Here is a 17,128-nt window from a genome sequence, read left to right on the forward strand (position 1 = left end):
TGAAGTGGTTAAAACACTTACCTGTATTGAGGATACTTGAAAAAGCGATCACAATAAAAAATAGATTAAGTTTATTGTGGGCACAACCCAGACCAAAGCGCGTTTGGTACTCTCGTAGCTAGCAGTATCTTTGTTGAAAGTTTTCATTATGGGGCCGCTCAATCTGATTTCGTTTTAAATAAAATTTAGTTCTTTTGGCATTTATCTTATGACATTATTAAGCGATCACTATAAATAAGTTAAAGTATATAATATGCGGCTTTTTTTTCATTTCCCTGAAAAGCGAAATAATTTGCCTTTAATATAGTGTGTATCCCATTACGAATACATTATGTAATTAGAACTAGTATGCATTAGGCTTTTCATTAATATTTTGAGATGAAGTTCAAAATTTCAGACGGAAGCATACACTATCTCTTGAGAGATGATGCAGGTTTATCTTCGTTTGAAATTTAAATTACGTGAGTGTGCTGTGAGACAAAAATATCTATTTTTTTACATAAGTAATAAATCTTAAAAATAAATTATGTACATATGGTGATTTATTGTAGGTGTAAAGATCAAAACAGTAAAAGTATAGCTCATTCACTGTCATTAAATGAATGGTACTATCATAAATTAATGTTATCAGGAATAATAAATAACGTAATGTTAATACAGTAAGAAAAAACCTTTTCATAATACAGATTATTAAATATTAAAATTATTAATCATTTACTATATGCCCCTATAGACTTTGCACAGCTAAAAGTTTTAGCCCTGTCCTATTCCATTATGAAAAAAAAGGATGTTTGTAAATAAACATAAAAGCTTTAAAGATGCAAATAAGCTACACATTTTAAAGATTTTATGCCAAAATCAAATCACACTGTAAGTAAACATGTCGACGTTACCTCCTTTTAAAATTATGTCATTGTTAAAAAAATATCTTTGGATTTACATGTATCGATATAGTTAAGGTCGGAACGATCTATGGGGGCAGGCCTATTCTTTGAAATGGGTGTTTATCAGCTGATATAATGATGATGATATCCGTGCCGTACCGGTAAATATTTCTGTCAAATATTTCTTATTATTCCTTTCTTATTTTTAACTCTCTTGCGTCTTAATTTCTAAAGGTCGTTTCTAAAGAAACTCGTAATGGAATCGACGACGAGATTTTCCGTACTATAATCTCCTTTGCTTTCCTCAGAACTTAATGGAGAGTCCAGTTATCGCTTTAGCTTGATCAAGCCAGTGGGTGTGTCGTCCACGTGGTGTTTTACCGTCAACTTTAGCTACGATTCGTATTGGTCAAAATTTTATCGACGCATGTGATCAAAATAACTCAGGACTTGTTGATAGCATATTGTGAAGAGTCTGATCTTAATCTTGAGCTGGTTGTGGACGAAGTCGCTAGTGCCTTTTGCGGTCTATGGTATATGTAACATTTTTATATAACGCCACGTTTCATGTCTCAATTCTTTTCCTTTATAGATTTTTTTTATATTTTACTGTCAAGGGACGTATGACAAGTGATTTTTTTAATATAAATCGCTCGTCGCGAGCGTACGAACAAATGCCTGGGGCGCCCTCTTTGTACTGTTCTTTTAGATTTGATTTTTCTATTGTATGAGATCGACTATTGTGTTTTTTCTGAAAGGGATTTCATTGCGATTGATCGAAAGTGTTAGTGTCGACTATACATTGTTTAGAAAACATTTCAATTTTATTTTAGTTATTTTTTTTAAACGCCGCTTATATCCTCTGGCTAGACCTAAAAGTGAAAGGGAAGTCATTGGATGTGACTCTCGCAAGACCGGCGATCCTGGCGAACCCTAGGAGAGGCTTATACCTTGCAGTGGACGTCCATGAAGTGAATTAGTGATGACGATGATAAACAAGAAGTTCCTTGGATGTGAAGATAAGTTATAAATTACATATCAGGCTTTTAACATAAATTGACACATATGTAGCTTCGATACTTGAAGCTGCATATGTTATAGCTTAAAACTTAAACCGCAATTCTTGACTGACGCCACACTTCAAGAGAATATTAAAATGTTATATTAAAAATAGTGACAAACACATGACAAGTACAAGAAATAAAAATAAACTCGTAACGCCTCAATATTGTCTTGAAAAAGTCAACAAATCCTTCAGAAGAAAATATAAGTTCTACAAGATATGTAAGACCCTTCTTTTCTAAGTTTTTTTTTAAATTAATCGTTCAATAAAAATAAATCTTACTATAGCGTTTAATAATTTTTAGTAGATCGTAATGTGTGGAATTTGGTTCATTTATATTGTGTACATTACACATAAAAAATTGTTAAATTTAATTTAAAGAGAGCAACTATGGACTTTCTTGTAGGCTCTTTTCAGATCAGTGTTCCTAACCGGTTTTATTTTACTACCAATAATGTTAAAATAAATTATATACCATGGATCTACAAGCGCGGCGTATGATATGGTTCAAAGCGATGTTTAAAGTACTGGAGACCGTTTGATAAGGTTTTCGAGTGGCGATCATCGACATCATTTCAACCGTAGCACCTTCACGGCTGAACATAGACTACCCACTAATTTCCAATAAGATCTATTGGGACTTAGATTAAAACTTTTAATGTGAGTTTGAATGTAAGTAATTTTTAAGTATCTAATCTATTTGTACGTAGTGATTTTTTTTCCATTTTTGTAAGTGGGATACGGCGTGGGAAGGCCTCCTATTAGGTAGACAGATGACCTAGTCAAGGTCGACAGAAAAAAAAAATTTTTTTGCCCAGCCGTTGATGTCCTACATTTAAAATGATGATCATGGTGATGATTTGTGTACGAAATGCAAATATCCCTAGCTCCTAGTGTCAAATACAATTTTTTCTTCGCTGTTTTGGTGTTAAAATATATTCAGTATAGAAGCCAATAATATACGTAGAAACCTAATAGTTTCAAGGCAATTCAATTAATAAATTCACACGCACTAATTCAGAACACGCTGCCAATGGAATGCTTATTACTGAATTAACATCACGTCCTCGTACTGAGCTTAATCCATTAATAGGCACAGGTCCAAAGGCAGAGAACGTGTTTAATGTTGACCTCTAAATAAATTACGGAACAAAAGTTAGAAACTAATTCGTAACAAGAAATATTGTAACTAAGTTATTATGTTCGTGGTAAAACTTTAGTTTCAGCGGTAATTGATTTTGTAACTGTACTAAATAATCAATCAATAAATGGCATAGTTTATATAAGGTCGTCGTTAAAATCTATAGATGGCCACTGCAAGGCAAAATCGCCACGTTTGGCAGACGGTTTGGCAATCGCAGTGTGGTATTACAGACGCTGCTGCCTATCCTCTGGAAACTTGTTCGTGAGCTGGTCCAATCCTAAATAGTGTGATTTACATATGGTTGTACCCCAAGGACTGAATCGGCGAATTACAATCGCCAATCTCAATCCTGTACAGCTAGGCTAGAACTGCTCAAATATTTGCAAGCTCTTCCCAAACTTTATTATTAATTTAATATCATTGACACTCCAATATTACTTTTTTTATTTTTTTATATAAGCATCTAAATTTATTATATAATCAATTACACTGCTGCCTATAAAATAGTTATTAATTTTATGAAATCAGGAGAAAGATGTAACAAGTTTATCTTTATTTCTAATAAATATAATAATACATTGCATTTATTTTATTTTTATTATTGTACATATAAACAATAATATATATAATCAAGTTAATAAATATATCTATAAGTATAAAATAAATGTTTGTCTGTATGTCCTTTAAAGAATCGTGAACTATGCGTTTGATAATGTGACGATCTTTAGCAAAGTTGTTGTGCATGAGCATAAGTTGTTATGACCAATTTTCAACAGATGGCGCCACTGTCATCCCAATGAATTTCATATGTTGCCGTGACAGTTCATGCTGATTTATCTAGTTCACGGGCCCTTCCACTCCGTAAACTCAGAACCGATGAAGCTGTAAAAGTCTTACAGCATTAACATCTTCAGAAACAATTGATCATGCTAATTCGAATTGAAACGAAAACATCGAACGAATGATGACGTTTCGAGTTTTGGGTGACATGGAATTTAATTAAATAGTGAAATTCATTTCCGGCTCATATAATCAAAAATAAAAACATAAAATCGAAAAAAAAAACTAAATGAAGTAAACGTTTTTTTTTGTTAAATTACTCGCGGATGAAGTTGCGAGGCACAGCTAGTTTAATTAAATGTTTTTATTAACTTAAGCATCATGAAATGGGTATGGTAATCAAAGCAAGATGAAGAAGATGCCCCGTGAAGGGGTGAAACACGTGTTGAGTGATTTGGTGGTGGCGGTTGTGTGATTCGCATTGTTTGCCGCATGCGCATTTATCAGCGGGCTGGCGGGCGGTGCATTTCATTGCACGACTACCACTGCATGTGCGGAAGTGGCTAAATATTGGTCCTTTTCTTACAATTTTATTACATTTCAAATCTATTGTTATAAATTTTATTTTCACTAATATAAAATTAAAAAGTTAGATATATAAATTGAAATAATCCAACTTCAAACTAGTTTTAGTTGTGATAGGCGTTTAGTTACCGCTTTGATGACTTTTCAACACAATTCTGTTTTATGCCGCTATAAAGCCTTCTGCAAATGGAGGCATATCGTAAGGTTTTTATAGCAAGCGTTATGGATCTTTATTCTCTAATAATACACAGGATCTCATACTGTAGTTGAATCTAGATTAAGGGCGTAACTACAAGGTTCTTTTTTTAACTTGTTTTATATATAAATCGAATAGGCGTAGCGCTCATGTAAGTTTTAGCATTGTATTGTATTTCGAAATTTAAAATATTGGACATGGTTTCATAATATTCTTGAGGGGCGATCATCATTATTTCCACCATAGCACGTTCATGGGCTTCTCCCATTGTTTTCCAATAAAATCTATTAGGACTGAAATAATACATACACGTGAAAAGTAATTTATAATTATCCAATCTTTTGTACGAAGTGATTTTTTTTCCTTTTAATAAGGATTTCAAAAAAGATTATACAAATTTAATTTAGTTTGGGAAGTTCTCCTATTAGGTGGATCGATCGTAGTCAAGGGAAGCAGCTGAATGTGGGCATCGTAAAGCTGGTTATGGTGGCGATCTATGCCTAGTAGTGGGTGTCCATCGGCTGAAATGCAGATGATATATGATTTGTACTTCCTACAAACAATATGGAATATCATTATCCTGGTGATTTACGCACACATAATATGTTGTTGGCTTAGACATCCTTGCAAACATGATGATACGTTATTAGTCTAGTGATCCCTGCAAATATTTTAGTTTGTCATCAGTCCAGTGATTCAAAAAACCAACATGGTTTATCAATGCCATAATCATTCCCATTGGTAAATACCCGCCGCAATCCGACTTGAAGGACTATGTGAACGATTGTAAGCTGCTCTTCAAGGTCTAGAAAAACAGAAACATAATTTTTTGATACATAATAATTAATTTTTTGAAGCATGTATTATGTATGTATATTACACGCATACAGAGTGGTTTTTAAAGAGAACAAAATGTCGGTAAATCAGTACTACGTCTAAGAAGCTTACTGACTAGCGCCATCTAGTTTATTTTAGAGAAAATATGATAAAACAGTTCTATATACTTACCTCCTATAAAATACGCTTCAGCAAGAACATTGAGCCTAGTATAAAAATTACAATACTATACTCGTACAATAACTTGGTTTCGGATATGACGTAAACTTTGTTTTTTTTTTATCTGTAAATTACACGGGTCACAGGTGTAACTTCTACGTTATCTTTGCGAAATATGTCAGGTCATTCCCAATGGCACGGCCACTGCTGGACATAGGTTCTTCTTATGGATATTTTGCGCCTGCCGGTTAGTGGACTCAACTCCAGAATGTTTAAGCTTGTATAATATATATGCATTATAATAATGTGCATTTAAAAATATCCAAAGAACGCCTAAAACAATAACTTTAGAGAAAATAAATACGAATGCCACCTTTTTAACCGAAGAAGGATTAATTCAAACAAAAAAAAAATAAAACACTTAATTTCAACATAGATTTGTATATAGAAAATTTGGTATAATAAATATAAAAAGCGAGTTATTGTCTTAGCGGTTATTTATAAAACAAACCTTATTTTTCGAAAAACTTTTGACTTTTTAAAAAATAAAGCTAAAGCTTCTCTCTGGCTGTGAGTCAAAGGCGAAAAGTATTTTTGTTTAGAGCCACATGTGTCTTTTGAGCCACAGTTGATGTAGACGGTTACTTGTTAAAGTGATTTTCCACAAGAAAAAAATATTATCACGTGGTAAAGCCATAAATTAAAGATAGTAGAACTAAAATTGCATGTCATCCTTTTTAATACAATATTAAGGGAGGGGAAAAGTTTGCTTGCGCCAGTGTTTCCAAAAAAGAAGTAGATGTTTTTAAAAGAATAATGACATGGCTTTTTTTTTGCTTTTTTAAATATAGAATGTTACATTGTTTCTTAAATCTGTTATTTTCTGCCGAGCATTGATCAATCAGAAAAAAAGTTGTTCAAAAGACCTTCACAAAGAATACGTACTGCCAAAAATTATTGGCTGCAGAAGAACTAAGGTCATTGAACTTAAGGGATTATTCGTCTCAAATGGCAGTGGGCGGCGCACATTGCTCCTGCAAACTTCGGCCATTGAGGCCGAAAGGTTGTAAGTGGCGACCACGAGCCGGCAGATACGGCGTGGACAGGCCCGCCAATAAGTGGACTGTCCACATAGTAAAGGTCGCGGAAAGTCGCTAAATACAGGCAGCGCAAGCCCCGTCACCGTAGCGATCATTAGCTGAAAAGAAAATGGAGAAATTTCAGCGATGTTTCCCGCCTACTGCCATTACAGACGGTCAATTATTCGAGCTACGTCATTTTAGAACAGAGTTCCCCAAAATTCTAATCAACAACCCCTTGCCATGTTTTTCCGTGTTGGGTAGACCCCTACTTATCTGATATTGATTTCCTGTAAATTTCTAACTGTAGTGAAGTTTAGTGTTAAAAACTCAAAGTAAAAACACGTGTTAATTTATACATTAATTAATTGAATTTAAATTAAAACTACTCAAAATAAAATTTTGTATCTGTTATGTAAAATATACGTAGCATTAAATAAACATAAAATAAACTATAAATAAAATAACATAAGCGATAAGTTCAAAATGTATTGCGACCATAAGGCGAATACCAACATCCTACAACTTACACAATTTTATAAACATATATAATAAATTTTTTACTTCATAGGTACTTTTATAAACAATGTAAATATTTTGATATTATAAGATAGTATGATGTAAGTAAATACTCGTATGTACTATCAGTGTATGTGTTGAGATCCACTATCGTGGACCCCCATTTTCATTTCATGGACTCTCAAATTTTTTTTCGCTGACGTAGACCCCTTGCAGGTTGTTACAGACCCCTTATGGGGTCGATATAGACCGCTTTGGGAATCACTGTTTTAGAATTTATTGTTTGGCAATTCAGATACTAGATTCTATTCAAGGAATAGGTATATTTTATAAAAACTTTTTCGCTTTTCTTTCAATTAACTGTTGAGTGTAACATGTTTTCAAATTGTCCTACTTTAAAGTAACGCAGTGTTGCTCCGTATTTCCGCAACTGTACACATCCTGAATAGCTCTATGGCTGTTCACTTTTTTATATAAAACTAGCAAATATAGACATGTTCACATGAGCTACTGTGAGAAGAACTACTGAGGATACTAGCCAACCCCATAAGTTTTAGGCTAGATCCTTAGATGTTATATAAAAAGAAGAGTAGAAGTTGATATATCTATATTTATAACCATGAATTTCTATTTCCCTCGTTTACCTATCTTTAATATTTAATGGAATCAGGCGTTATCTTGCGGAAGTCTATCCTAAGTAAGAAAAGGACCAATATTTAGCCACTTCCGCACATGCAGTGGTAGTCGTGCAACAAAGTGCACCGCCCGCCAGCCCGCTGATAAATGCGTATACGGCAAACAATGCGCATTACACAATTGCCACCGTTAATTCACTCAACACGTGTTTCACCCCTCCACGGGGCATCTTCAGGAGTTATGTTACACTGATTAGTGCCAAATACAGAATGTCACCTATCTTTTATGACTTTACTAATATTTTATAACGTTTTTATGGAAATAACTTGTAATGTCGATAAAGCAAGGACAGTCGTTGAGTGTCCGAGGCATTAATGTCGAAATATCAGTTTTTAGCATGAGCGATTCTATGTTGCTTGTGGCCGCTTTAACTTGCTTTAGACTGGCAACGGTAAAATTATTACCACCCAAAACGCAAACTTCCGAATATATGTTTTCAGATTTTCACTAAAAATATTAAGAAGGGTCCTAATAAACACCTAAATAGCATATAACCTGATTCGTCTATAATTTTTATCTCTGCCGAATTAAGGGTTAAAATAGCATCAACTGCATGCACCAGAAAAAATAACTAAAAATATTTTGTCAAAAAATATTCGAAAGATGCTGTGTTTTTGGAATAACTTTATTTTTATTTGCTAAGGTCCGAAATGATAATTCGTAGTTAACATAAAACATCTGTCGGTCCAACTAGTAAATATTAAAAGTTGAAAAAAAAAATTACACTCCTTAAGCATTATTTCGTTCACGTAAATTATATTTTAATAAATTCAACACGATAGTATCAGCATTGTGTAACGCTGTGGGTGTTTCGTGTATTCGAAATTTATAAAAGGAAAACGTTGATTAAACAAATTATATTCTGACATCGAGTTTGTTACTAGATTAATTGAATGAATGTTCGGAAAATGATTCGAAAAATGATTCTTCATTTTAACTACACGATTTAATTATGGCTTAATGATAAATTTTCGAACCAATTTGTTATTTCGAAAGGCAATATATTTGTCATGATTTTTTTATGCGTATTATTGGCGGTTGTACGAATAAACTATGTGAATGGTTATAAATATATTACATTGTATATTTCATATCACTTAATTATGTACTAATTCAATTGTTTTTTTTATCATATATACAATTTAAATTTCAGATAGAACTCAATCTACAAGATGGACAGACGATCTTATTAACGCGGTCGAAAGAGGCTGGATGGTTGTCCCAACCGGTCTTGTTGGGAACTTATTGAAGAGGCTTTTGTCTAGTAATGGATGAATAAAGGCTGAAATGAAGTTCAAAATGAAATAAAAGAAGAAAAACAAATTTTGTGTACATAAGATTTGACTTCGCTGAGTAATGAATTCATTGGTAATGTATATATACCCTTTTACAAAAGGATGATAGATAATATTAAGAAAGCCTAGATAAAAAATAAAAGAATATTATCTTGCTAAAGGCTCTTCTCTTTTTCAGCGGACGGACCCTATGCAAGGCCTTTCCCAAATTTCACCTCGATGACTAGTTCTGCACTGTCCTCATCGAACGATATCCTGCTACCCTAACAATATCGTCGATCCATCTAGTGGAGTCCACCCGTGGTCGCCAATAGAGAACCTTTCAGTCCCAACGACCATCGGTTACACGAGCTATGTGTCTACTGTCACTTCAGACGAAGAATTCTTCGAGCTAAGTCGGTCATTTCTGATTCAATCTTGCAACGAAACTCCGAGCAAAGCCTTCTCTGTTACCCTCTGGGTGACCTTGAGCCATACTAAAGCTTACTACACTGTAATTGACTTCATAGAAGATAGCGTACCTTCGTAATGACACGCTAACTTCTACTTTGTCTTCTGTCTTATTTATCGTCTGCCCAAAATTACGGTACAATACCAATGAATACAAAATAATTTGGCCACATTGTCTGCAGACAACATTTGAAAAACCGGGTGGACAAAACGGAAGAAAATAGAGGATACGATAGTACGGAAAGAGCTTGTCAAGTTCCGTCATTGCGTTTCAAGATGGAAACGACTTATAGAAATAAAGAAACGACTGAGATAAAGAATCCATAGAAGAAGACATAGATTGACCAAAAATATTCCTTTGTAGTCACTGTCGTCTTTGTTATTGCGATATATAATTTAAGCAATCACATTAATCGTATGCATGTAGGTAAGGATATGACTTGATATGAAATTTAAAAGAGCATTTGTGGATAGCTTTGGAAAGAGGAGTGAGTAAGCGGGGCGACAATTTTTGTGTTTGATTGTGTTCATTTTGTTGAATTTTTAAAACTTTTTCACTAAGCATTACAAAAATATCTTGCGTCTCATACGTATGCAACAGGAAATGTATAACTTTCTTTTCAAATTTAAATGCGTTTGTTATAATATTCAGTTTGGTGGATCACTTGTAAATAAATAACCAATGTTTAATTAATAATTTTTCCTTATACAATTTGAATGTTTGATTTATTGACTATTTTTTAAATTGTTACAAATTTGTATATTCTTTTATGAAAGTACGCCAAATTTAGTTTTGTCCGGGGCGCTTAATAAACCCTAGAACCGGTTCTATATCGTCCTGAGGCATCTTTTTTATACATTGAATAGTAAATACTTAGTAAATGTAGAACTCAGGAAAGCATTGTGTTGAAATAGGTAGAAAATTGAATTACGGCTTTCCCTCTAAGTGAAGCACACAATAATGTTGTTACAACATTGGCCGCTGCAAACTGACCGCAACTCGAGTTTAGAAACACGTTACACGTGCCGTTCTGTATAAACGTCAGTTAATATTACGGCTTTGAATATTGTATTATGATTGAATTGAATTGTGTTGTATATATATATATATATATATATAACACAATTCACTCATAATACAATTTATATATATATATATATTCTATAGATTTCTTAACTATGGATTTTCTTATCATGACCGGTGGTTAGCCCATTGATAAACCTTTCTCTTTTATCCGGGCTTAGAACCGGAAGTGCCACTGGACTGCTCCGGTGGCACTTTTAACACTGGTAGAGTTGATAGAACGTAATAGAAGAGAATAGTAGAGGAAACCAAGACTCATAAAGAGTTGTAACACTCACAAAGAAGAAGAAGAACAATGCTTAAAAATATAAGTAACCCTAAAAAAATTATCAAGTAATGATTGTATTACAGTCGAACCATGATGGTCAAAAGTATATATTCAACTGGTCACTGTTAACACGATTTTCTAATAAAAAGGATTGATTGCACAATAAACTGTATATAAAATGTTATGTTTTATAAATTCGACTTGTATATATTAATATTTTTTCTTGCATATGTTAATTTCTTATTTAAAAGGTTTGTTTAGAGTTGGCATCACAAGGTAATAAATTCTTTGTCGTTGTGTTATAAATAAATAATTCGTTAACTACACGGATTCACCGTATAAGGCATTTATGATTTTTAGAATCATGCATATATTTTGTGTTAGCCAAAATTTTACTTATATTATAAATTTTCGCAAAATTTTTACCATCTACAAAATTGCCTCGATCTATTGCGAATTATTGAAGTGTGCACAAGCTATTGTTTCAGTGTTTAAAGATAAAACCTAACTAGTAAAATATTGGATTATTAAAATATATGCCTTAAGTTGTTTAGTTTTAATATGGTATTATGCAAGAACATATAACAAAAATCATAGCAGACGATGTTTTAAATAGTTGATTATAGATGGCGTTCGGGATCTGTAACTTAAAAATATACCGCTAGATGGCCTACGTAGAATAGGTCAGTTGATTTAGTCATTAACGAAAGGAATAATAGATCTAATACGAATTTGATTTCTAAAAAGTTGGAGTTTATAACTAAAAGAACGTTTTACCGATGCACTAACAGAGAAGAGATTCTAGACTTTTCCATCGCGACTTATGTAAAGTCTATTCAAAACTAAATCTGAATACAAATTTGTTCGTAATGCCATGATTGAATAAGTAATGTTGGCTTAGAGGAACAAATTCTTTATCTATTGATTTATATGCAATGGATGGTACATTAATTAATTTTTTTTAATTTTTGTTGTTTTAATTTTAAACAAAGATATTGATTTATTAGAAACCCACTGCAATACATTGTCCTTTACCAAAGATCTCCACAATGACTGGTTTTACGCTGCCCGCATCAAGCGACTTGCCGCGATCTTAATTGATGTCTGTCCACCTAGCGGAGGGCCTGGCCTTGCCGGGCTTATCGGCTGGTGGTCGCCACTGAACATTTCGGACCCAATGGTTGGACGAGCAATTAGCTCTGCCCACTGCCACTTTAGATGACCAATTATTAGAGCTACGTTAGTTACTTTGGTTCTGCGGTTATCCTCATTTCTAACTCGATCTCGTAGCTAAACTGACCCTAGCTCTCTTTATTGCTTTTTGGGTGACCTCGAGTTTTCTTATGACTCTAATTTAACGTAAGCTTGATGATGCTTTAATTAATTTCAATGACCCAGCGGTGGACCAGACCGTGGTAGACGCAATAACTTGATGTCCCATATATGGAGGGCTTAGAGTGGCTTGCGAAATGGAAATGGGTAGTAGGAGCATTGCTTGCGACAACATTACTTCCGTTTTGGAAGAGGAGGAGAGACGCCACACTTTTTCGCGGTTTTTTTGCAGGGCAGGTAACGGAAAGTGTAGCGAGGGATAAAAGGCGATGTGTAAATGTAATGTGGTTCAATGCTGTATGTTGTAAGTATGCTGAATGATAGAAAATATGATAAATGTAAGGAGGAATAAAGAAAGATATTGTGAAGGATGAGAGGAGAAGGTGGAAGTAGGAGGGTGTATATCTCTGTCCCGAAAACAAGATGGCGGAAAACAATTTTTTTAGCAACAAAAATAATGTCGATGTAACCTATAATTAAATTATATCATTGGTCATTCTAATAAGCCTATAAAATAACAATATTGTGAAAACTTCGGAAAACGGAGTAAAAAAAACGATGTAATTCGTGACTGTAATGAATTTATTCAAACATTCTTTAAAAGCCAATTAGCGAGACTGTGCTTAATGAATAAGATCTCATTAGCGTTTTTTTCGCTCTCTTTCGAAATGTTTTTTCACCAGATGACAGACAGACGAAAAGATATTCAGCTTGTTTGAGAATTCCTACAATAAAAACTAGTAAATACGACGTAATTTCTAGAAATTCATTACTTTTTGTATTGTATTATCTGCAGATAAACAGTTAAGTGCAAGTAATTTATTTTAACAGTTTTTTCTTCCTATTTTCTGCCGATAGACGTCTTCTCCAAGCTGGGAGTCCTGCTTCAAAGACCGCCATGATCACCCGTTCTTGCGCTGACCGCATACAGGGACTTCCTACGAGGTCATCTAGATCTAGGTCATCGATCCACCTAATGGGTAGGCCTCACGCTGCGTCTACTTCGTGCCTCTTCAGCCGGGAGGTGCACATCGCTCATGCTACTTCACATCACCAATTCTTATATCTATCTATTTTACCATCTTGGTATTGAAAAGACGATTATTATTAAAAGAGCTTGTCATTCGCATAACAATAAAACATATGTGTATAATATTTTTTGATTTGTTATACGAGTAACAAGTTCTAAAAGCAAATGGCATTTGTTGCCAATTAATGTACGGTACACCGTATCCAAAAATCGATGATTTTGTAAATAAAAAGCATTGTAAATAAAAAAAATATAGTAAAAGTAAGCGTTTTCTTCTCAACGCTAATGCATTATAAAGTTGTGAAAGACAAAGCGTAGAAAGTTGCTGTTTGCCGGTAAATAAAAATACTATATAGGTGATTGGTTACAGGTGTACAAGCTTCAAAGAGATGAAAGTATTGCTTACATGCTGTCAACTAATGTATTTTTTTTTCTTTTTTTTTAATGGTCTCCGCTGTTGGGAACCTCTCGTTCTCCTATCTCGTGTGGGACGGACTTTTTATTTCTAGTAATTTATTCATATTTTTTATTATTATCATTCTTCTCTTTCATGTATCATCTTATCTGTCGTACTGTGTCTTTCATTCTACAATTTTCCCAGTCTTTCTCTTTCATTCCATTAGCCATACATCCATCCTCAACCACTACATTCTAGGTTTCCTTACTATTTTCAATTAATGTATTGTACATCCTTTCATAAAAATAAATGTTAATATGTGTTATATGTTAATTAAAATTCGGTAAATAATAAACAACGTAATGATAGTTTGGTAAGAAAAAGCGATTTTAAAATTTAGATTACTACGTTTTAAAATTATTGTCAGTATGCGCCTTAGACTGCGACCTGTCCTTACACACTTTCCACTACGAGAACTATACATTCCAATTGAAACAATAATCAATGTTAAATATTCCAGAAAGGGTTTTTAAGTAGCGTTTTTGAAAAATTGTGTTGACAATTGAGCGATGCATTATCTCCTTTAAAGCTCTTATACCTATCCCCTGTATAACATTCGCCTGTGTACACAAATATATAAAAATGTATTGTTGTCTAGTTGCAAAGAAACGTAACATTCATTTCTTATCACAATCACAAATTTTTCCTCTCCCCTCGTAACATAATATGTATTCTCTATGTGTTGGTAACAATATCTTTGTTGTTTTTCTTGCTAACGAATAGAATTTTTGTCTAGAATAGTTGTCAAAGAGAATTTTGCTATTAGTTATTCGTCTTACAACTATCTAGTTTCATTTTAAAGTATTTCATTTTAAGTTTTTTCATTTATTTACCATGTTAACTGCGATGGCTTAAACATAAATCCGGATATTTTCTAGTGTTATGTCGAGAAATTATAACACTTTATCAATAACATAGTGTTATAAAGCATTTTGATTATTAAAATAGAAGTGATCGTTTTTGAGATGTTTATTTTTAATTTTTTAATTGACGTGTTTTGGTTGGATAAACATTAATATATTGTGTTCTGACACATATATGTTAATACGTGTCAATAATTATTTTTAATGTACGACTATATCAAGAAAAGAATTCCGTAAACGTAAGCTGTTGATTCTAAGAGACGTAATTTCTTTCTACTCCACACTGTCCAGGTTCCGGCTACATCGCACAGAGAGGCGATGGTTATCGGGGCTGACGACCCTCGTAGCAGGAAGCTTCTTTGCTATGCATTTGTATTTATCTTCACCAGTATGGTCGGAAGTCTTTTCCCTACCTAACCAAATTTTAAATGATTCTATCAATACTGCTTTGATAGCTTTGATGCGCTTAAATCCTTCAGCACGGTATGGAGTTATATATGTTATATATTATTCGCAGCTATATCTCGTGCTCCTGGTCTCAACTGTAAATTTTTTACCTTTTTGCACCCTTTTAATAATTTGTGTAATGGCCGACTTAATGCCTTTAGGCATATTCTACGAGTCAACTCGAGGTAGTAAAGAGATATTTAGAAGGCAGATGTCTAAATGTTATACAAAAGTTAATTAGTTATTTGAATATATAACTACATATACATGATAAATACTATACTTTATTATATAAAATCACTTATAAACGCATTTAATTAGGAGGATATAATATAATACATACATACGTAGAACATATGTATATGTATGCTATATATTTAATTCGTTATTAGAGTTACGACTCTTCCGCGTATAGATCTCGAACTTTCTTTGTTTATTAGTACTAAACCTTTTTGATGTTCTTGACTAGAAGACGTCACAGCAATTTCACTAAAACAATTTCGTAAACTAAAGCTATTTTGTACTCAATATTGGTTATTCTGTGTAAATTTGTATTAAATAAGGCCAAAGTACAAACACCGGAAATTATACGTCAACCGATGAAAGATATTTCCCAAATCCGGAAATTGATTGCAAGAGTTGTCAGTTAGAATCGATGTCCATTTAACTATAGTACATTGCTATTATATATTATGAATATTACGGGCGCCTAATCGTGATATTAGATAGAAAGTTCCTTAAGACTTAAGAATATTATATATAACGACAACGAAACGACACAGGTCATTAGAAAGGTCAGGAAGATAGTTACTTCGAATTAGACGAATTCAGGAAATGGAAATACAGTAAAAATCACAATTGAAAAGTGTATGCAAATCTAGGGAAGATAGTTATATGGTCATGCGTGCGTTCGCCGTCGAAGTAACCAGCAGAATGGCAAAGTAGCGACGGGTCGCAATCGCGATTCTCGATTGTTTTTACCTTATATGGTCATGTTTTGAAATTAACGCATCGAGCGCATCATGTATACATGCACACAGCTTTGTACAATTATCTCACCCAGACTTGTTCTGAACATTTTTATTTAACAGAATATTACAACATAAATTACAAATGACAAAATAAAATTAGTGTATTACCATAACATTTTAAGCTATCATAGTTTTAAAACTCAACATGATATTAGTGGCTTCTTTTTATTGGTTTGTGGTAAGTTCCATGTTTAAGTAATTTTACTCGGAGTAATGAAATACAATATTAAGTCAAACATTATTATTAACACATAATTTTAAAAAATGTGATTCTTTAGATGTACTATTTGTATCTGCCCGATTTTAATTATTAAAAGTACGTATAAAATAATAAAAAAAAAACAGTTTAGCTATGGCTTTTCTTATTGTCAAATTTACGAATCAAATGAATAACTTTAATAAGGTTAACTTTAATTAGGTTTAATTATAAAAGTTAAAAATTTTAACGTTTGTAACCATTACCGGCTCTACGTTGCACGTATCCACTCCCTTTCTTCATACATTCTTCTTCGCAATAAATTACAATATTTTTCACTAATTGTAACCAACTATGATATCAAAGGATATGGTGAAGAAAGAGAGACGACGTGACCATGAAAGAAAGAGAATGTAAGAAATTGTAAAGTTTGAAAGAGGATATAGTGTAAATGAGATGATGTAAATAAAATAAACGATGAATTCTTTATTGTAAAATATTTCACTGTCCTAACAATAATTCAAAATATATTCTACTATGCAAAGTTTACCGCGTCGATATTAGGTTGACAAAGAATTGTAGATTTAAACTGAATGTTCTAATGTTGTTGTTTGACTGGCTGACGGCATTATGACAATGATTGGATTTTATTATATATGCATATAGTATGTATTCGTCGTCCCATATTTATGGAGGGATAGATTATAATCGCCACGCTTGGCAGGCGGATTGG

Source organism: Battus philenor, unplaced genomic scaffold, assembly GCF_028537555.1.
Source record: "Battus philenor isolate CCGP_79_NKW_IND1 unplaced genomic scaffold, ilBatPhil1.0.hap1 SCAF_28, whole genome shotgun sequence".
NCBI lineage: Eukaryota > Metazoa > Arthropoda > Insecta > Lepidoptera > Papilionidae > Battus > Battus philenor.